The 24,003-nt window shown below is 34.1% G+C and overlaps 1 pseudogene; it reads left to right on the forward strand.

Annotated features, from left to right (window-relative positions):
• Positions 1 to 2,625: 2,625 nt before the first annotated feature.
• Positions 2,626 to 24,003, forward strand: part of LOC143388266 (E3 ubiquitin-protein ligase RNF213-like) — a 131,681-nt pseudogene continuing 110,303 nt past the window's right edge.

Consider the following 24,003-nt stretch of genomic DNA (forward strand, 5'->3'; position numbering starts at 1 on the left):
TCATATATTGTTGATTGATTGTATATCCTCTACTGAGAAGTGTCTGTTCAGGTCCTTGGCCCATTTATTGATTGGATTATTTGGGGGGTTTTTTGGTGCTTATCTTGTTGAGCTCTTTATATGTCCTAAAGATTAGAGCTCTATCTGATGTGTGAGGGGTGAAAATCTGTTCCCAGGATGTAGGCTCCCTATTCACCTCACATATTATTTCTTTTGCTGAGAAAAAACTTTTTAGTTTGAATCCATCCCATTTGTTGATTCTTGGTTTTAATTCTTGTCTTATAGGTGTTTTATTAAGGAAGTTGGGGCCTAGCCCCACGTGATGGTGATTAAGGCCTACTTTTTCTTCTATTAGACACAGAGTCTCTGGTTTAATCCCTAGATCCTTGATTCATTTTGAGTTAACTTTTGTGCATGGTGAGAGATGGGGATTCAATTTTATTTTGTTACATATGGATTTCCAGTTTTCCCAGCACCATATGTTGAAGATGCTATCCTTTCTCCAGTGCATGCTTTTGGCACCTTTATCTAATATATTTGTATATTTGTGGGTTAGTCTCTGTGTCCCGGGCTACCTTTTTATTTTGGTGCCAGTACCGTGACATTTTTGTAACTATAGCTTTGTGATATAGTTTAAGTTCTGGTAATTATGATGTTCCTTCTTCACTCTTCTTGCTAAGGATTGTTTTGAGTATTCTGGGTCTCTTATTTTTTCACATGAATTTCATGGTTACTTTTTCTATACCTATAAGGAATGACATAGGGATTTTAATTGGAATCACATTGAATCTGTATAGCACTTTGTGTACTAAGGCCATTTTAACAATATTAGTTCTGCTTATCCAGGAGCACGGGAGATCTTCCCGTCTTCTAAGGTTTTCTTCAATTTCTTTCTTTAGTGTTCTGTAGTTTTCATTTTAAAGGTCTTTCACCTGTTTTGTTAAATTTATTCCCCAAGATTTTTTTTTTGAGGCTGTTGTGAATGGAGTAGTTTCCCTAATTCGTCTTTCAGAGGATTCATCACTGATGTGTATAAATATAGAAATGCATTTGATATTGTATCCTGCTACTTTGCTGAATTCATTTATTAATTCTAGAAATTTTGTGGTGGAATTTTTTGGATCCTATAAGTATAAAATCATGTCATCAGCAAATACTGATAATCTGAGTACTTTTCCTATTTGTATCCCTTTCATTTTTTTCATCTTTCTAATTGCTCTAGCTAGAGGTTCATAGCTAGAACTATGTTTAATAGAAGTAGTGAAAGAGGGCATCTCTGTCTTGTTCCAGTTCTTAGAGGGGAAGCTTCCATTATTTTTTTTCCATTTAGAATGATGCTGGCCTTGGATTTTGCATAGATATCTTTTACAATGTTGAGGTATATTCCTACTATCCCTAGTTTCTCTAGTGTTTTGAACATGAAAGTTGCTGTATTTGGTCAAATGCTTTCTCTGCATCAATTGATATAATCATATGCTTCTTACCTTTAAGTCTGTTAATATGATGAATCACATTTATTTATTTCTGTAAGTTGAACAAATCCTATATCCCTGAAATGAATCCCAGTTGATCATGGAGAACAATTTTTTAAATGTGTTTTTGTATGTGATTTGCCAGAATTTTGTTGAGAATTTTTGCATCTATGTTCATCGGGGATATTGGTGTGAAATTTTCTTTCCTTGATGTTTCTCTGACTGGTTTTGGTATGAGGATTATGATGACCTCATAGAATGAGTTTGGAAGGGTTTCCTCCTTTTCTATTTCATGAAATAATTTGAGGAGTATTTGTATTAATTCTTTTTTGTAGGTCTTGTAGAACTTGATCGTGAATTTGTCTAGTCCTGGGCTTTTCTTATTTGATAGGCTTCTTATGGCCTGTTCTACTAGTGTTTAAAATTGATTCATTTAAATTGTGTATATCTTCCTGGTTCAATTTGGTTAGGCTGTATACCTTGATAAATTTGTGGGTGTCTTTGAGGTTTTCTATTTTATTGAACTATCAAATTTCCAAATATTTTCTAATAATTTCTTGTCTTCTACTGCTTTTGGTGTTGATTTGCTCCCCCCCACCCCAGGGCTTTGAGATGTAAGTCAGGTTATTTGTTGACTTTTTCTTCTTTTAATGAGTGAGCTCAACCCAATGAACTTTCCTCTTAGCACTGTCTTCATAGTATTGCAGGGATTTTTGATATGTTGTATCAGATATAAATTGTCTTCTTCCTTATATCCAGTAGGTTTGCAAAAGATGTTACAGTTTGTAGTGGTGAGGAAAAAGAATAAAAAGAGAGATGATCCCATGCAATGCTCCCTGTTGCTTCTTCAACAGGATAGTGACTGTAAGCACAACTAGTAGGCATACCTCTGGTGCTACTGGCCCACAGGGCCAGTAATCTTTCAGGTCCTCATTGTTGTCTCTATATGGCTGTAGCCACATCCCTAGTTGGTAGTGGTATGTAGCATCAAGTCTGTAGATATCTTGCTATTGGTCTTCCAAGACTCAGTCCATGTCCCAAGGTGTAATCTGCCCCTATTGAAGGTGGTGGAGATGGCAAGGGAGGTAACCCAAGATGGCAGTGGAGGTGTCCCAAGATGAATGCAACTGCTTTGAGAGATGAGGTTGGGAGAATGGGCTCTGCAGTGGTGTTAGACAACCTCTTCAGTGATGGCACACATTGGTGTACAGTACAGCAACAGGCAGCTGCCACATGGCCCTGTCCATTGTCCCACATTGGAGAGTACCACATGGACTATGGCAGTGACTGCAGTGTCCCAAGATGGAAGTGGTCTGGATTCAGCCACACTTTGTGGATGGGGAACTGCAGTGTGGTGATCTTCTCCATACCAGGTGCGGTGTTCCTCAGTTTCTGACTCTAGGGGAGGCAGGTTGCATGGGGTTCTGGCCTGGACTCCAAGCATAAAATAATATTTTAATACATCTGAAAAGGTGAATTACCTACATATATATAATTATAAAGTTCTCTTTTGACTGTATTAACATGCTTCATGGATACAAATTGTGTTTGTGTGCATGCTTATCAAAGCATTATTATCTAAAGTACATGTATGAAAACACAAATTGGTGTGAATATACTTTGTATACAACCAGAGATATGAAAAATTATGCTCTATATGTGTAATAAAAATTGTAATGCAATTCACTGTCATATATAAAAAGAAAGAAAGAAAGAAATAGAGTACAGAATTCTTAGACAAAGAATAAAAATTTCCAAAGAGAAGTAAAATGAAAAGTCATGTGAACTTAAAAAAAATCTTAAGTTTTGAGTAGTTCCTATTTGTCACATAGAAATATATACCTTAAAATTTAAGGCTATTATTTTAATTTGTGACAAATGGAGATGAGCTAGTAGGTTTATGTGAGAGAGTTACAAGTAATCAGAACTCCTACATATGTGTGACAATAAAAGTTATGTTTAAATTAATAAAACATTCTATCTTTTACAAGCTGAGTTATTTCCTCCAAAACTTACACACCGAAGTCTCAGTCTCCTAATATCCTGTAGTGTGACTATATTTGAAGATGTAGTCATTAAAGAGGTAATTAAACAAAATGAAGACATCAGAGTGCATTTTCATGCAATATTACTGGTGTTCTCATAAGAAAAGTAAATTTAGAAATAGACATATAGAACAGGAAAATGTCATGAAAACATGAAAATGGCTATCTACGAGCCAAGTTGGAAGTACTCAGAAGAAAGCAACCCTATACATACCTTGATGTAGACATTTAGCCTCCAGAATAATAAGATAATGAAATTCTGATGTTTAAGTCACCCTGTACATGGCATTTTGTGAGGACAGTCCTAGAAGACTAATAGTGTTTGAAGTGCAACTTTGCTTTGGTTGGGGGAATCTCCCAGGAAGAAAAAAACTCTCAAGCTCTGTAGCATAAGAGTATGAAATTCAAATGTATTTTTCCAAAGTAGAGGGCAAGAATCAAATTGAAAGTTATAAGCAAAAAAAAAAATCAAAATCTTGGCAGCCTAAAGAAAATTAACATATTTCTTGTAGAAATATTTCCCATAATCTAGGCACAGAAAGATAATATTTTTTTGCTTGAATGTGGTTATGAATGACAATTGCAGCTATCATAGTCTATTGATCTTATTTGTCTTTAAAGAAATAATTCAATCTTTGCCCCAACACATAAAATAATGTAGAAATGTAAAATAAAATAAAATGTCTATTTGATTTGTTGAAATAAATGAGAAAAGAACAATGAATAATAGGGAAAAACTATTAAACTTAAGTAGCATATTTTAGAAAATAAAGATATACTTTATGAATAAAAGTAAAATGTGTTTATAGGAATATTAATCTTAAGAAGTTATGGCTCTTTATTCTTTTAATATAAGAAACACTCTTAATTTTAATATAGCCATTTGTATCAATCTTTTCCTTTATGATAGCGGTTTTTTGTTTTTGTTTTTGTTTTAAGGAACCTATTGCTACTTCAATGACAGGCTGGTTGTATTCCATTTTATTTTTTTTTAAGAATTATTATTTTAACTGTTATGCCAGGATATAGTTTCTGTATATGTGTTGATAAAAAGATTGCCTGCCTGTCTCCATGATCTTTCCTTCTCTCTTCTTGCCTGGCTGATTTTCTTCATTCCTCATTTTCTCTTAATCTAATCCAAACCACTCCGCAGTATTCTTCGACAAGTAATTCCTATTTTCAATGTTCTTCCTAAAAAGTCAAATGGCCAGTGCAGTCTTTCTGGACTTCTGTACTCTTTGGTTCTACCATGGATCAGAGATGGCAAATGTAGCACGTCTAAGCCACAAAAGTCTCCTATCTATAAGATTTTGTAATCATATTTATATTAATTGGTAAAGGGTACAAAATGCAATACAGAATAGGTTTGAACAGGCACTTCAAAAGAGAGGATGTACAAGGTCATGAAATATCTCAATTACATTAGTCATCAATGTCAATTTAAAACTTCAGTTGTATAACACTACAAGTGAAGCAGACAGACTAAAATTGAAAAAGACTGTCAATAACAAGTATTGTGAAGGAAAAAGAACTCTTATAAGGTTTTGAGGCAGTGTAAATTGGCATACAGTATTTGATAATTTGACATTTATCTACCAAATTTGAAATACTCTTCTTGAAAAACTCAATGTGCTTCAACAATAGAATGAATTCAAGACTAATGATATATTTATAAAATATAGCACTACACAGCAAAGAAAATCAAAAATGGCTTAGGTCAATATGAGGACTATTACCATGTTCAAAATTCTTATTGAACAACAAAACATAAAAATAGATGAAAATAATATTGTTATATAGTATTTAAAGAAGCAAAGATAGTGGTAGCCAGGTGTGGTGGTGCATGCTTGTAATCTCAGCAGTTCCGAAGGCTGAGGCAGGAGGACTGTGAGTTCAAAGACAGCTTCAGGACCTTTGAGGCACTAGCAATTCAGTGAGACCCTGTATCTAAATAAAACCACCCAAAAATTATAGTGTTAAACTTTAGGCAGGAGACAGAAGTGTTTGGGAGAAGCAGGAAGTGGCTAATCATAATATTTTATTTTGTAGCCTGAGTGTTTATTAAGAGATTCTGTTCTTCTATAGTGTTAAATTTCTTTTTTCAAATTATTTATAAATGAACCTGTGGAAAATATACAGGAACATGTATTTTTCTAAAATGTTTGATTACAATTTAATAAGACAATTTTAAAAAGTAAACAGATTTGAACAGTTTGGGGTAATAGAACACAGTGGTAATAATGTAGTTTGTGAATCCACCCAGGAATAAATAAACAAAATAACAAAAATAAACAAAAACAAGATAATACCTAAAAACTAAAAGGAAGATAAAATGAATGAATATAATTTTTTATCAAGTTGTTTACACAATCAAATTAGATAAGGAATTACTCCAAGAGACTTTAAAAGACTTTATTTTTAGTTAATTCTTAGCTGAATATATTTTATAGTCAAATATGCCTACATACATATTTTAAATTTTATTCTGCTATCTTATTGTTCAAAGAAACATTGTTATCATTACTTTGACATTAGACATATATATATATATATATATATATATATATAATGTGTGTGTGTGTGTGTGTGTGTGTGTGTGAGTATATATATGTGTGTATATATATATGTGTGTGGTGTATGTGTGTATGAATGTGAGGAAGTAGATATAAGCATATATATATATATATATATATATATATATATTAGATATATATGAATAAGTAGATATAGCTATAACAGACAAGTAACTATTCTAACATTAGATTTCAGTGTTAGGACAATACAGAACTCAAATAAAAATTGTGAAAATTTTGTAAGAATGCTCTAATATTAGATATACATTCAAAACCTTACTATGAGTTCATTAATTTTTAAATGCATTTTCCTAACTCTATATGGCAAAATGACATTACTAACACATGAACTAAAGCACCCATGATATCTAAGATAAACATAAGCTCATAGTATGAACTCCCCAGTATCAAGACTGGGCTAGTTATTGTGCCTGTGAAAATTCAACCTGTTTGACACAGATAGATGTTAAGCTCTGAATGCTGCATGCGTAATGCTCACAGTGACCAGCATGCCACTTGGGGAAAACTAAATAGCATACTTCCCAACTATCTTTCTGTTTTGTCCCTAGGAAGCCTATAATCTATTAAACATCTTTACAAATCTTTGTTGGTTAGACCTCTTTGATTGACCAGTCATAACAATAATTAATGCCTGACTTCTGTCATTTTGGGCACCCTCATCCAGCTGTGTTGCTGTCTCTCTTACATTATCCATTCTCTACAAAGGAGAGCCTGGTGATACCAATGATCCTTACTTCATGATCTTAATGAATAGTGACTCACCAATCTCTCCCACCAAGCATACAACTTAGAGGGATCTTCTTACCTTATATAATAAGTCCATTCCAGAGAGCCCATATTTCAAACCTTTTTTTTACTTCTTTCTCCTAGGGCAATTCTGATATTCTCCCCTCACTTGTTTCTGGCTGGTTTTGTTTGTTTGCTTGTTTGTTTGTTTGTTTGTTTGTTTCTCACTTTTAAGTGGTCATTGCAGTAGCAAGTTGTGTTTCCTAGCTTTCAGGGGACATTGTAGTAGAAAGTTTTCCCAATATCTTGAAGTCTCTCTTAGGTCATTAAATCCTGTATTTTGGGAATGCATACTCAATTCAATCAATGGTTGGATTTTTGCTCTCATATTTTTGCTGTCTTGTTCAAAAACCCACAAGGAATATGCCCCTGTTTCTTGTCTATTTGCACTGACTTTCCTTCTAGTATATTTGAACTGCTATAAACCTTTGTTATAATGTTTTTTTCCTGTTTTAAGCTCAATATATCCCCATCCATCTTCTCTGGGGTTGATCATTCTAAAAGTCAAGAAATTATGTGGAAACAGTGGGATAGTTTCTAAAGAAAACCCTCTCTGTTTGGGGGTAGAAGCCTCTGCAATGTCTTCTCTTTTTCTTTTTTAAATTTTTTAAATGTATTTGTTGTAATCAGTTATAATGACAGCAGAATGCTCTTTGACTCATTGTACACAAATAGAGCACATTTTTTTTTTACTTCATGGTTGTAAACAAAGTAGGGTCACATCATTCATGCAATCATACATGTATGTAGAGTAATGATGTCCATCTCATTCTACCTTTTTTTCCATTCTCATGGCCCCCTCCTCTCTAACTCAAAATGGATCAAGGACCTAAGAATTAAACCAGATTCTATGCCCTAATAGAAGAAAACATAGTCCCAAATCTTTTTTATGCTGGATTAGGCCCCTACTTACTTAAAAAGACTCCTAAAGTGAAAGAAATAAAATTAAGAATCAATAAAGGGAATGGATTCAAACTAAAATCCTTTTTCTCAGCAAAACAAATCAATGAGGTCATGAGAGAGCTGATAATATGGGAGCAAATTTTTACCACATGCACATCAGATAGAGCACTCATCTCCAGGACATATAAAGAACACAAAAAACTTAATACCAAAAAAACAAACAACCCAACCAATAAATGGACAAAAGAACTTAGCAGACACTTCTCAGAAGAAGATATACAATCAATCCACAAATATATTTTAAAAATGTTTATCATCTCTAGTAATTAGAGAAATACAAATCAAAACTACTCTAAGACTTTATCTCACTCCAGTCAGAATGGCAGTTATGAAGAGTACAAAGAACAATACGAGTTGGCAAAGATGTGAGAGGAAAAGGCATACTCATAAATTGTTGGTGAGACTGCTAATTGGTGCAGCCAATCTGGAAAGTAGTACGTAGATTCCTTCGAAAACATAAATGATACATGATCATGTTGTACATACATATGTTCTTGTTCATCATCATTCTCTTCTTCATCATCACCAATAGCTGTAGACTTCATATTATGAATTTTAAGTAACTGAATAAACCTAAGCACAATATATTCTGTTGTTTCTTTTTGGTACCCCCATTCTACTATTCTAACAATACACACACATATACACACAAACTCTCTCACACAAATAGGAATATCATAGATTGATTCTATTATTTTTTCCATTTTAACCTCCCCAGTCCGTGGCTTTACATCCTTCCTAACGTATGTTAAATTTTATGGGTAATTATTTTTATAACAGTTTTATATTCCTTGCTTCTTAATCACTTGAATATACCCCAACCCTGGTAACATCCTCTTCTCTCCTTACTCCCTACCTATAAACTAGATGGTGAAATGTGGCTGGAAGAAATATGCAGCCATGCTGTTGTCTGCAATGGCCTTATGTTCTCCTCAGCTGCCCCATAACATTGCCCTCCCTCATTTGTTAGAGTCTGTAAACAAGTCTGGATGGCACCTGGCATTTTGCCAGAGGGAGTGGTTTGTGAAGTAACTCCAGCGAGCCATTAAGTGTGGAGATTTCTTATTGGTTGACTGCTGTATCTAGTTTATGTTAATTAGAAAGCAGTGTGGAATGTATAAATACCTCTGTTGTCCTACAATAAATGGCTTCCATTCCTGCTGTATCAATGTACACAAGTTGTTCATCACCCCCTGGTTATTTTTCTGCAGCCAGACTACGGCGCTCATTCACTGAGTCAGTTTCAAGCCTATAATCTTCCCCGTATCTTACACTTCTTCCTCAAACCTTCAACTGTTCCCTTGGGATTTCTCTTGAGGCCATCTCCTATATTCTACAGTACTTGCTATCATTTTTGCTCAGTCAAGGACATCCTTCAAGAAAACCATTTTTTTTTCTTCCAAAATGGATGAAACAAAAGTCATAAGATTTTGCCTTAAGACATCACAGAAATCATTTAATTTGGGGGATTCGCAAAATGTTGTCTCTATAGTCCTGCCCTCAAGAGTTTTATTCATCCCAGTATTTAACCAATAAAGCTGGTACACTTGTAAATGCTGGTTAAATTAGTTGTTGAAATGACATTGACTACAAGATACTTTTGCACAGGGTAAGTTGAGAAAGGGAGAGACCAAAAGAGCATGACAGTCTTTGGAAATTAAAATATCCATTGGTTCTAGTCAATGAGCCAAGGTTTCTTCTCAGAACATCCATCAGAGTTTAGGAAATGAAGAAGTTCATCTTGCTTGTGTAAACTTTGTCTGCAGAACATAAGCCAAGTCAATATGTCATTGAATTGCCCAGAGAAGCTGAAAGTAGGACAGTCTGATTCCCAGGGCATCCGATACCATCCCAAGGTCAGCAGATAGTGTATAAAATTCAATTGCATTTCTCAGTTATGGTCTGCCAGAAGCCCTATAGCTTCCTGAGCAAAAATATGCACAACACATCAAAGTGTCTGACATATGATTTTTTTTCAAAAAAAGGTTACAGATCAATCTGAACTTTCAAGCAAGATGAAAGATTCTAACATCTAAAGAAAGATGACAAGATGTGTATTTTCATGACAAAATATAATTTAAAACCTCTTCAGATCCTCCCCCACAAGATGCCAGAAATCATTTTTTTTTTTACCAAAAGCATATTATTGGAGTCATAATTCACTTCCAAAGAAATGAAATAGAAAGTCAGTAGGATATAACAGTAAGCTTTCAAGTGTCCTACACTCATCTTCTGGTCTGCTGCTGCCAGTTGTGGGGCACAAAGGGGGGCACAGATTCACTCTTGTTAATTAAATATTGAATTTGAGGGAACAATGTCCAATGATATTAAAAGTATTACAATTGAACTTATGAAACAGTTCTTATATCTAAATTAGCTGAAAGAACATAAAAATATGAACATAGAATGTTAAATAAAAAAGAACCAAGTTTGTTACAGTGAGTAAACATTTGGAAATATTTATTATAACTGATAGTTTTCCTTTATGTGATGGCAGTAGCCTCTATTAAAATATTTTGATCCAAAAGTTTTTTTTTTTTTTTTTTTGGCTTTGAAAAAAATACTTTTGTTTTGATGAAAAAAAGATTAATAGTCTGAGTACATTGAGTCATGGCATAAGAACAAGTCACATCATAGCAATATATTTTTGTCAACTGTAATTAGAATTTTATCTTATTTTTTATTTTTTCACTAAAATGATGATTGTTCTGTTTAGTCAAAGGTTTCAGTAATACAATAATTTAGAGAGAACTTGCAAAGCAGATTACTTTAGAGCTAATCTTGTGTATATGATTTTTTAAAACTGTCTTCAATTTTTTAATAAGGGAAACAACTACAAAACACATTTTGATTTGCAGAAAGATTCTGCATGTATTAGTGCAGTGTGGAGCTGGACTTAAAAACATTCGGGATGTGCTTCTCCAATCTTTGCTTCTGCAGTCGTGTTATAACCTTTCTTTCTTCTCATTTATTTTTAAAAATCTTGTTTTATTTATTTGTTCTTTATTTTCAGTTTTGTCATACAGGGCAAAAGGTGCTGAATTCCTGATTAATTTAAGCCGGTTGTATTCCTGTGAAAGAAATACATTGGCCTGGATTATTGTACATTATTGATCTAATCAATTATCTCAACAAGGAAAAGGCTTCAGTCTCTGTGATGATGAGTTTCTAAATAATATAGTTATTTCTTTTGTCAATGTAAAACTCTGAAAACAGATATTCTACATAAAAGGGGGATGCCTTTGACTAATTCTGTTTAATAAGTATTCAAAGCGAAATGTTCACACTGGTTTCAAACTAAAGACATATGAGGAAAAGTTATGAAATCCTTACACTGTCAAGCAGCCAATTGACATCGATGAAGCTGTCCTTCAACTTTCTGAAATAAACACACATGCAAAAATAGGATAGGGATTAATGACAATGGTGAAAATAAAAGATCAAAGTCATTCCTGCCAACTGGTGTTTTTCCTTTGCTGAGCTGGGGATTGAACCTGAGTCCTTGCAGGTAAGTGCTCTACAATCAAGCTGCCTACAAGTTTGTTTTGAGGCTTTCTGGAGGCTAGACAGTACTGCTGGCAGTAAATGAGGTACTGACAGTTCAGCTCATCATCCTCACTCCCACTCATTCTCACTACCTTATTGTGTCTTTCATACTTCATTGAAGAAAAGCATTTGGTAGCTATAATGTTAACTTAGGGTTTTCCTTTTTCAAAGTTTTCCTCACCTACAGAATGATTGGCATTACTACAGTCTGAATGTTCACTCTTTTAAGCAGAAAAATTAGATTAGTACTGAAAGGAAGAAGATAGTCAACTGAATCTTCTCTTAATATCCGTAGCCCTTGACTTCAGTATGCAGACAGTGTAAATCTATGTTATCTTCCCATCAGCAATGCACCTTCAGATTCCAACATTTAGCCATAGGAAATGTGGAAACTTAGATTTGTGGAAACTTAGATGCATTCCTGTCAATCATGATCATAATGTGGAAACTTAGATGCATTCCTGTCAATCATGATCAAACAACAATAAAAGCAACTATGACACAGTCATCTAAAATATTACCCAACACTGTGAGAAATACATTCAGAGAAAACAAGGAACATCGTAATGCCCAAACATTCCACCAAAATATTTATAGGACTTACAAGTTCTCTCTTTTAAGAGCTGCTCAAAGTTATTAAGTAGGATGGCAATGGAATTATCAACTTTTAACAAAAAAAAAGCTTTTCAGGCATGGATATGCTGGAATGGCAGCTGCATCTGTGGATTCACTAAAGAAAGCAAACACAATCTAGCTCACAAAGGACAGCAGCACACAGAAAGGGAACAGTTGTCTTTGGGCACTGATGAGTTGGGAGGAAGCTCATGCCCTGTAGATTTGTTCTGAGAGACAAAACTAGAGCTACTGGCAGGACTTAGAGGATGCTGCTAGCTGCAACTGGGTGGGACTAGGGTTGAAAGTTGTTAAGGGGTGGGGAATCTCAGTTTAATGTAACTAATAATACCTAACACTGAAAAAAGTTCAAAAGAGAGTCTCACCTGTTCAAGTATTCATGTAGACACTGAAAATGCTTCTTGAAAACCTTAAAGGATTCTTGCAATGGGTGCAATTTGAATTACAGTGCTCAGAATGTCCCTTCAAATCTCACAATTCTTCAATACACCTATCATAATTTAGCTGTAGTTTTCAACATATTTGACAAGATTTTGTCACTTCACTGTGATCAAAACATGTTATAATATTGTGCCTTAAAATTTCTCACCTTTAGTATGGAATTTATTGCATTAAAACAATAAGAAAGAATATTAAAAAAACAATGTTGAAATTACAAAATTCAATCTTTGCTTAAATGTTTTGTTTGCATTAACCTGTCAAGTAATGTGTGTGTGTGTGTGTGTGTGTGTGTGTGTATGTGTATGTGTGTGTGTATTTCTGTTTTAATGCCTTTTTTACTATAGCCTATTTAACATATAGGGAAGAATATGATATACACAAGATTTTGGAGGGATTATTAATGTTTAGACTTAGATTGTTATTTTTACAGAGGATTCTAAACATTTTTTTTCCTTTCCTTTGTGTTCTTTGAAAGAATATAAATGGATTTGAAAGAGAAAAGAAGTGATAGGGTGGTGTATAGGTAGGTTTTTTTTTTTTAGTCATCCAAAGAAAGGATATAGCAACAGCATCTAAATATTTATTTTTTTCTAGTAAAGCAATGTGTCTATTCACATAAGTTTGCATTGACTTTATAAGTGAGATCTCTCAACTTGAACTATGTTGCATAACAACATCTTATCTTCTGCTTTTACCTGGGTAGAGTGTTTCTTCCCAGAGAAAGTTAAATTCATTTATTATTACAAAATTCTCCACTATGTATTCTGAGAAAGTTTATAGATAAGCATATTCATCTTCATGTTCAACAGCCTTCTTGGTATGCAGATATAGATTTTGTTGACCATCATTTAGCATTTCCAGAAAAGAAAATATAATTGCAGACTTTAAGAAGTAATGTTCACTTAAAAAACATGTTAAGCCAGATTTTTCATCTTTCCTAAAAGTCAACAATAATTGGTTCTTGGATGCCTGGTACAGAGCCTAGACTCTGAAATTCTATGATAATCTATGAATATTTTATTTTGAATAAAAGTGACATGTACAAATAAACATTTCTAAATAGGTCTCAGTTTTCTAAAAAAATATTTGCATTGGAGCTTCCATAAGCCATTTCAGAACTATAATAATTGGTATCAAAGGTGAAGGTGATAAATAGTTAATTACTCAGAAAGTCAAAATCATAGAGACTTTTCTCTCTATTTTATCAACTTCATTATGCCAATGTTAGGGAGCTGTCAGGTTCAAGATTGCTACCAACAATCTGGCACATGCACATTGCATTAAAATATGTGTTTTTCTCCTTCATTTCTGTTACAATTTGAGATTTGGACATTCAGTCAGTGTGAGCAATGCAGAAAAATGGACATGCTATAATTAGCAGATGACGAAGGAAGGAAAGCTAGCACTTTTACACAGCAAAGGGTTTGGAGTGGCCTTCCATGTGTTTCTTTGATGGCCCACGTGTATCTCACATGGATGTTGTGCATTCTGAAGTCAGTAGAACGCAAAAATTGACAGGACATTATTTGATTTGGTTTGGAGGAAAATTCATAGTGGCATTTCTTCCCTTCCCCAGTCATATCTAAAATGGAAAAATGCGGTGGCATCACTGAGGCACGGAAAAAAAAGAAAGAACGGGCTTTCTTTTTCATTAGGTGATTGGAAATAACCCCAGTCAACCTGTCTATGTCTCAGAGTAGCTGCTTTAACTCAAAAAATACTTAGTGGATGGCCTGGTAATGATCTCTCACACTCCATTCTAACCCCACGATTGGGGTTGGAAAAAAGAGAGTCTATCACTAGCAAAGAACAGATGTAAGACAAATTTTTCTAAAAGAAAGAAACAAGCTTAAATCTGAATAAAGAAAAAAAGAAAGAAAGAAACCTACTTCTCTGGGAATAAAGTAAGTAAACATATGAGTTTTTAATATATGATATATAATATATATATATATATATATATATATATATATATATATATATATATATATATATATATATATCTCATTTCTGAGTTTAAGTCTTAAATTTAGGATAGTGCTGCACAAAAACAGGATATCATGACCTGTGCCTTTTTTATTTCTGTTTATTTTTCTCACATTTGATAAGCGTGAAATTCTCAACAAATACATTGATCAACTTTGTGTCCCTCAAGGACACAATAGAGAAGAGGGATGACAATTTTGATGCTGCAGGGGGTAAGGCTTTCTATGTAAAAGAGGATTCTAAAATGTGAGCAGCAGATGTAAAATTAGCAAACCTCTGTAGTGTGCTAGCAGCTGCTTCAGGGAAGCAGATCTGACTAAACATTCATGATCCTTCTCTCTTTGCCTTCCTACTATTTCTGTTTGATCTAGTTTCTTTCTTAAATACTTTTGGATTGTTGAAGGCTCAGGAAAATGAGATAAAATTGTAGGAGTGAAAGTACACCACAGAATCTGGAACTGGTAACTGTAGCATGCTAATACACCATGTTATTCATCTGAATGGTTTCATAGGCTAAGTTTTAAAAAAGGCTACTTCCACTATGGAGAATATTGGTTGATTTGGAGTTCCAGAGGTATTAAAAGTAACGTATAATTCCCTAAAGCTTCTGATGGAGTCAAAATAATTGATTTTAGAAATAAGCCACTTGTTTTCAGTCAGTGCCTTGTTTATTGTTAATGATAATTTTTTTTACATGTCTACTAGCATGATGTTCTACCAATGCTGGGGAATTTGTCTGCTTTTACTTTATTCACGGATGTAGCTTAAGTATCTGATACAGTACTTTTCATTGTTAGTCTCAATAAATATGTTTTATATAAACGGATGAATAAATAAATACATATATTTTATAATGTCTTAATGTTTTTAAGTCAGTGTATGATGGGTGCTTTCATAATTATATTTAACAAATAATATTATAGCAATTAAAAATGTGTTCTAATGTTAATAAACTTTAAGGGCAATAAGGATATAAAATAAACTGTTCAGTACTTTCCATGTACTTTTTAGGAAATGAACATGAGATTGTTAATTTTAATATTGTCATTAGGAGAAACAACACAGTGGTAGCTGTAGAAATCTTTCTTTCCTTAAATATTTGAAGGGAAGTTATTCAGAAATCCTAACATAAAACTCTTTGACAAGGAAAATGTTTATCAAAGCTTGATCCTCATGTGTGAGGTGTATAATCATCTTTAAGCAGTAAATGCATTATTAATTAAATTTTAATGCATCTAAATGATTCCTCACAGAAAGTGTTGGCTTTAGATTTAATAAATTATGTATTTATCAGTATGTTTCTCCTTTTATCCTCTAGCTAGTTGCTCTTTCAAAGACAGTGGTGACATAAGGTGGTCACAATTAATAATTCAACTGGGTAAAGGCAGAGGACATGGAAACTTGAGGGTCCCTTGTAGAATAGTACAATGAAACAGACATTATTATTACTGTGTGTATATATGTTACTGCATGACCAATAGGATTCTGCAATCTGTACACTAAGAAAAATGAGAAATTATACCCTATATGATTCAAATGTATGATATATCAAAGTCAGTGTGTAACTAATTAAAACAAAAAAAAATTAAAAAGAGAATTTCTATGAAAGAGGGAAAGTAAATAATAAGCTTATAAAATAAAGGTATTTTAAATGAAATTGAGGTATTTACATGTTAGTTTCTGTGTGGAATATGAGAAAGTTTAAATTGTCAAGCAATCAAGACAACAAAAATATAGAATAGGCTATATATAACTGAATCACACATTTGAATGTTTGTATTTTGGTAAAGAATATTTTGTAATTCAGTCAGTTATTTAGGTAATTGTGACAAAAAAACTTTAGCACAAATTATATCAAGAGAACATGATTGAGGAAAGTTGTTCAGATCTGTCAAAGGTTGCTATCATCCCCACATTTAAAAATAAATGAACTTTGGCCAGACAACAACATACTTACTTTAGATTTTTTAAATATTTAGGATTTGTTCTTTCAACAGAATAGAACATTTTAATTTTAAAGTTATTTCCGTGCTCTTATTACTCTGTCTGGGTTTATAATAATTATGTTGTTTTAATGGTGTTTTAGTGGACTTCGGAATGTAAAAGGAAAAATCAGACTTCTCTTAGTACTATGAAGTAAAGTGAATTTTTTTATTTTTCAAACATATAATTTAGTTGGTAGTATATATACTAAAATATCAATAATGAAGAAACAACAAACTAGAATTTAAGAAATATTTTAATTTAAATAATTATGTAATCCCCTGTGAATTAAAATAAATTGCAATATGATAGTATAATTTATACCAAAAATGTTTTCAGTTACTTTAATTGAAAAAGATGGGTTTTCCAACAAAGACACACATATAAATTAATTATTATTTTTAGATATAATTTATATTACAGAGAAATGAAGTTTCTTTAATGCCAGTACACAATTATATGTAAGCAAGAAACTCAACTAAAATAAAATGACATAACATTTTTTAAACTCACCCAGTGTACGTTGAAAATCATTTTGTAATATATTGTATACCAGTTTTATATCAATCTTTATTCTTACTTGTAAATACAACCTAAAAATATTAAATACTTAATACAAACCTAAAGTCAGGCTAGGAATATAGTTCAATGGTAGAGTGCTTGCCTATCATGTGTGTGAGAAAGTTTTTCAATTTATTTTGTTGCAGTGTTGGGGATTGAACCGAGGGCCTTGTGCATACCAGGGAAGAGTTCTACCACTGGGTCACAAACTCAGGCCAAATATTTACTTTTCTGCTGAATTCAAACTAATGTGTTCAAGAACTTATTTATCTCATTGATTGAGGGAGCCAGTAAGATGTTATAACTGTCATTGTAAAGGTAAAATTTCTAAGCTGATTCTAAGCCGCAGAGCCAGAGTTAAAGTGTAAAGGACCAGACATTGTGAAGATTCTAACTGCAGGGCTTGGGTTAAAGAGTAAAAGATTAAGTATTGTTACAATTCCTCTGCTACCCACGGAAACCTGTAATCCCTGTAGCTGTTAGGACAATACCCGAGCTGCCCAGTAAACATTCTCACTGGCTCCTCTGGTTGTCTAATAACCTGGGACTCTGTGTAAAATGGCACGTAGACATTACAAGTCCCAAAACCAATCAGTTTGAATGTGCACCCCACTTAGAAGTAACCAATCACCCCTGTCCAATCTGTTCCCGCCAACAAATGTGCTAACCAGGTCTCAGAGTTGTTGTTCAATTTTCCCGCGCCTCATGATGATTTGTTCTGATGTATGCAAAGCCCCCGGCCCTCTCCAAAAAAAGTGTACTTAAGCTCTCCCTGACCTCTGCTCGGGGCTCTGGGCTGCTCTATCTTCCTGAGTGAGCCTGGAGCCTCAGCATGCTGAATCAATAAAACCCCTTCTGCCAATTGCATGGAGCCGGTCTCTAGTGGTCTCTCCCTCTGACGTTTCGCTGGACCCTTACATCATAAAGTGCCGCAGTCTCCGGCTGGGCACAAATTACGAGCCTCCACACAGCTTGTAGATTCAAAGAGCAATTCTTTATTCCTGAACTCACACAGGCCTTCTACAAACACGTTCTGAGGAAATTCACGTTCTCTGCCCAAAATCACTCCTGGGCTTCTGTCTCCCAAATATATTGTCTGACCCTAAAAACTCAAGAGGAACTCAGGCAGCAGGATACACCCTATTCTAAAGGGGGAACACCCTAATCTCCTATTATGCTAAACCGGGGACACCCTAAACACAGATCTGCCCTGGTCCTTGAGCAAGGTCACCTTTCAGGAGTCCTTCCACTAGACAGCATGGGAGTAGCTGGCAAGGAAATTGTCATACCTACTTGGCTGATGGCTCCCAGCAATAAAGGAGAAATCAAAAAAAGAATTTATATATAGTAAACTAATATTAAAATTATTTAGAAAATATGGTATTGAAGCCAGATTTAAAGTTAGGTAGTCAGTGTAGTTAGGTAAATCGGGTCTAATATTGAGTGAAATCTAAAATGGAGGCCATGCTGGGAATGACTCAGGGAAAACGCAGGACAACTCATGGAATGTTAATGAAGTCCTTAAAAGACCCTAGGCCAAAGTCCACCTCAAAGAAATGTTAATGGAGCTCAGGAAACAGCCCCCAACAGATTTGGAGATAGCCCACCCTAGAGAAATGATAAGCCCATCCCAAAAGGTGATAATTGGGCCCACGTGTGTCCTAAACCCTTCAACCTACATTCCATCATCAAAACTATAAAAAGGGGAAACAACCGCACTTCGATTCCCACCTTTTGGGTCCCCTTCTTCCTCGGGGAGAAGTCTTTTCTGCTGTCCTTTAATAAACTTCTAATTTCTACTCTGACCTTGCCTCGGCATGCTTCTTTGGTGTTATTCTTCAACATTGGGGAAGCAAGAACTCTTCTTTGGTGTTATTCTTCAACATTGGGGAAGCAAGAACTCATCACCGGTCAACAGCAGTTTCAGTATTTCCATGGAACAAGGATCTATTGCATTTAGATAGCCAAAATCAAATTGCATATCTATGGAACAGAGATATTTGCATTGCTATCATTTTTCTAAAAATTAGCTTGTATTTCTATAAATGTTTATAATAGGCTAGCCAGTGACAGTCACACTCCCCATAAGATTAGATAAGCGTTGAGAACTTGAGTATTTCATTGAAAGGGCATTCGGTAAACTATATTGCCTATTACAAACTCTATTTTTTTTTCTTCCTTTCAATATATATTTGTTAGGCTCATCATGCAATATATATATAAACACACGCACGAGGTAAGGTAGTTTGTCCTTGGTGTCTAGAAGTGAATTGGAACCATAAATAGGAACTCCATGAAGATCTAAGAATATAACAAACCAGTTTAACCTATCTTAAAAAGGTTAATTTTAAGGAGTCAGATTTACATAATGACTGGTTCAGACCTTCAATAGATGGCAAATAAAACTTTTCCAAATCATTTTTTTGTTTGTTTCTCTGCTTTAACAGTGAAATTCAAATGAGTCCTCTGCTTTTCTACTGTGAAGCTCATTGCATTAAATAACAATAATGAAAACGCTACCATGATCAATGAGTACCTGCAATAGAATACATAATCAAATTAAAAATCATACAGCAGTATTTGTACAAGCTATCGCTTTCTCATTATCTGCTAACATTTGAAATATGACAGCCTCTTTTTTTCTAAAATTAATCTCCAGGCACAAACAAATGTAGAACATCAAGAAGCCCTTTCCTTTTTCATTACTGTTGAAAAAAGAAGGTTGACATTGATAATTACTTTTGAAATTTTTGTTTTTAAATTATGCTTTTGGTTTATTTTTTTCAGTCAATGAAGATCTAAAGTTTTGGAGCCACATAAAGTTTTAAAATCTTGTGGCATAAATCACATAGGTATATTGTCATTGATTATAGATTTTACTTGGCTAGTTTATCTTATCTTACTTTGTGGACTGACAGAGGGGCTGAGCAGAAAATTTACGTGTTAGGATGAAAATACATATGCCAAATATGCTGCCAGAATCTTGACCCTCTTAATTAAAAATAATAACTTGGCTATTATATAAACATTGCAGTAATGATTACATTCTGTCTCTCTCAGAACATACTCCTCACCTCGTGTTATATGTTCTCCAGTACAAACACACAAGCTTTTTAAGGTAATTTGGCATTGTTGGAAGGCAACGTGTGGGTGTTTTGTAATTATATGAACTTGCATTACAGAATTGTTTGGGCTTTTATTACTTCCATAACCTTGGAAAAACCACATAATCTCTTCCAACCTCAGTCTTCATATTTAGAATGTCAATAACATAATTGTAAATAATAGTATTTTAGGGCTGAGGTTGTTCAGTGGTATAGCACTTGCTTAGCATGTGTGAAGTGCTGGGTTCAATCCTCAGCACCACATAAAAATAAATAAACAAAATAAAGGCATTTTGTGTCCACCTACAACTAAAATAAATAAATTAATAAAAGCAATAGCTTTTACATAATCAGTGAGAGAATATTTTTATGCGTTCACAATGGTTTTAAATAGTAGATGAAAATCTTTTCTGCAAAGCTTGTCATCCTACTGGACATGATAGGGGTTTAAATTTATTGAATATATATGGTCTAAGTATAATCCTTGGAATCTGTTTCATTAAGAATATAGAATAACAAGAGAAAATAAAGAAAAGCTTATAAACATGTATATTTCACATATACATATACAGGAGAGAGAATGAATAGTCCTCAGTGGTGAATTTAATTTCCATTTACATATTATCTTCAATAAAGAGCAGTATATTTTTTTAGAATAGTCACAAGAGAGGCTGCAACTGGAGGGAAAGCAATGAATGGGCTATAAAATCCTGGATAGTAAACATGTCTTTGGTGTCATTGCCAGGCCATGAGCCTCTAACATTGTCTTCATGAGCCTCTAACATTGTCTTCATGAGCCTCTAATATTATTCCTTCCTGGTAGAGAGAGGTCATCATACCTGTTGTCTATACAGTTCCTGCTTTTAGGAAAACCAAGGGAGGCCAGAAAGAGTCTCTGTATGTGCTGCTTCTGGTCTTCAGCTCAGTAACCTTCCATAGTTTGGAATGGCATTTCTTGATCTCTCACAAATAAATTCCTCAATAATTTTCAAAGCAAATATTAAATGAACAATTTTTATTTTATATTTGATATTGTGAGAATATGGGTTATAACAGATGAACTATGCTATAGTTTGGAAGTTAAGTGACTCCAAATTTCCATGTGGTGAAGGCTTGGTCCTCAGTGTGGTACTATTGGGAGGTGGTCCGGCCCGTAAGTCCTAGGGTCTACTATGAGGTCTTAGGTCACTGAGGGTGTGAGTTTGAAGAGGACAGAGGGACCCCTGCCTCCTCCTCTTTCTCTTTGGTTCCCAAGCCATGAAGTGAGGAGTTTTTCCTCCACCATTTTTACACTCCTGTGCCAAGACAGTCTTTCTTGCCACAGGGACAGCGCAACAGTGCCAATGGATCTTGGCCTGAAACCTCCAATGTGAACCTTAACTCTTTATAGTTTCATTATCTCAGGTATTTTCTTATGGTATCCAAAGCTGGATATCACACATTTCTACAAACTGTTTTCTCTAATACTAATGGCTGCTTTCCCCCAAGAGAATAAGATCGTCTTGAGGCTGAAAACAAATGGCTTTTTAGAGGAAGAGACAATGAATTCTGTGCTCACATAATTAGAAAACTGGGATGTTTTGTCAAAAAGAGGGGGCAAATAAAGTCAGAGACTTCCTGGACTGATTGGATTGTCCTTATGTTCAAGGTTAGGCTGTTCCACCAGGAGAGCTAAATGGTCAATGTTGTTATGTGGTCATGAAAGAAGAAGCAGCCATCCCTGAGAATGTTCAGGGACAGAAAATAAATAAGAAGGATGAGAACTTGTCTAATATAAAATATTACTTTCATTTTAAGACACAAATCCCTGCCTTGTTAAGCATTTCAAGCATTATTATTCAACAGAAAAGTCTAAATAAGAAGTACAGTTTTACCTTTGTATTGGCTCACCCATGTGCTTAAGGTTTTTCTTTTCTCTAATGGAAACATATATTAAACACAAGTCAAAGATCAGAGTGGGAGGAGATAATAAGGGAATGCTGACTACAATCCCATTAAATACTGTTCTATTTCAGTGTCTACTTTTAATTTAATATTAATAATATTATTAAGATGATCATTATTTCTTTAAGGGAAAAAACACTTTAAGATGAATGAAGTAGTTTTGCATGCATAAGATACTTTTATAAAAGAAAGAAAAAATCTAAATAATTTGTCTTTCATTTGATATTGACTCAGGAAATCTACTTTTGACAGTTTCTTTCTCTAACTGCATTGGAATGAGCATTAAGATACTTTCCAAAAGTCGAGACAATTTTTTTTTAATTAATATTAGAAAAAGCTCAGGAGATCACCCTCTATTTGTCAGATCCTCATACTTGAGTAGATTCTTATCTTGTTACAATGGCTAAGAAAATATTGTTTGTAAAGGAGTAAATGAAAACATGACTTTTACAGAATATCTAAAATTGAATTGTGTGAAAATGATAAAAATTCATACATTTAAACAACTGTAGTTTTCAAAACTTTATCCTTCTTTTTCAAGCAAAATGTGATGGAATTTATTTCTGTGGAAATGCTCAACCCTCTTCTGATAAAAGAAAAATCCAAGGGAGTTTCATAATATGCAGAAAAACAAAGATTCTCTTTGGTACCCTGTCTGGAACCCAATTCATTGTTTGTTGAAGTAACTATAAATTTTGCGCAGAATCAAAATCTCACTTTTGTTATAATAGCCTTTTTTTAAGAAATTAATTAATCTTAGCATTAATCACATATGTATATAAACTGTTTCATGCACATTAACTAGAGGATGAGTGACACTGGTCCACATTTTGAAAGTGTAATTTCTCACCATTGGGTAAACTGGGTCCTATATCATGAAGGTGCACGTGGACTATCATTCATGACCAAACAGGAAGCCTTTGTTGCTCTCACTGACAGATGACAGAGACACCATTATTCCCCTTTGTAAAGAGTAATGTTAATGAAAAAAAAAATCCTAAATTTCTGAAATATACAATACACTAATGCATGGAAATGAACTAATGTGAAAAACTGAGATGAAATCTCTCAATGCTTTTTGCCTTTTTCTTCAATGCAGTACTCATTGCTCATCTTCTAGATTTAAAACATTGTCAGAGTATACCAAATTGCCATACATAATAAGATTAAAGAACAAGAGGATATCAACAGTTGGGCAGGAATAAGGCTGTTGCACCTGAGGAGCAGGAAACATTTTAGGGAAACATAGAGAAGAACCAGTTATATTCGTAAGAGTTTCCACAGAAACACACCAACAGGATGTGTATGTGGAGAGAGAAAGAGGAATGAGTCACTTAAGGAAAGGAATATGTTATGAGAAACATCCTGGTAGTGATTTTGTTATTGTACAAACCACACAAGGTCTGCTAGCACAAACTAACATGGCTACAGTGTCATTAGATGATGTGATCTTATGGGACTTTGGCCATGCATGTTTTCCATCATTGACTGAATCATTGTTACACATCACATGACTGTATACTTTCATGCAGGTGTCTTGAAGTATCCATATATACACAGAGAATGACTAAGAGAGGGACAGATAGTGATGCAGAGGGGAATAAAGGATTGCTTTATGTGATAATGGGACCTAGTGAACCTGAAATAAATAGAACTTCAGGGAACTAGAAACTCCAGCAGGAGTTGATTCTATAGTTTCAGGTAAAATTTCTTCTTCTCCAGGCAATCTACATTTTTGCTCTTAACTTCAACACTAAAATCATGGAGGAGAATCTCTTTCCCTTAAAGTCAATGGATTATAGATGAGAAACATATCTAAAAAAACCTCTTCAGAGCAATACATAGATTAGTGTCTGATTAAATAACCAGGAACTTCACACTTCCAAAGTGGAGACATAAAATTAACCATCACAACAACTTATTCCAATTTGGGTGAGCTTTTTAG

Source organism: Callospermophilus lateralis, unplaced genomic scaffold (assembly GCF_048772815.1).
Source record: "Callospermophilus lateralis isolate mCalLat2 unplaced genomic scaffold, mCalLat2.hap1 Scaffold_177, whole genome shotgun sequence".
Classification (NCBI taxonomy): Eukaryota; Metazoa; Chordata; class Mammalia; order Rodentia; family Sciuridae; genus Callospermophilus; species Callospermophilus lateralis.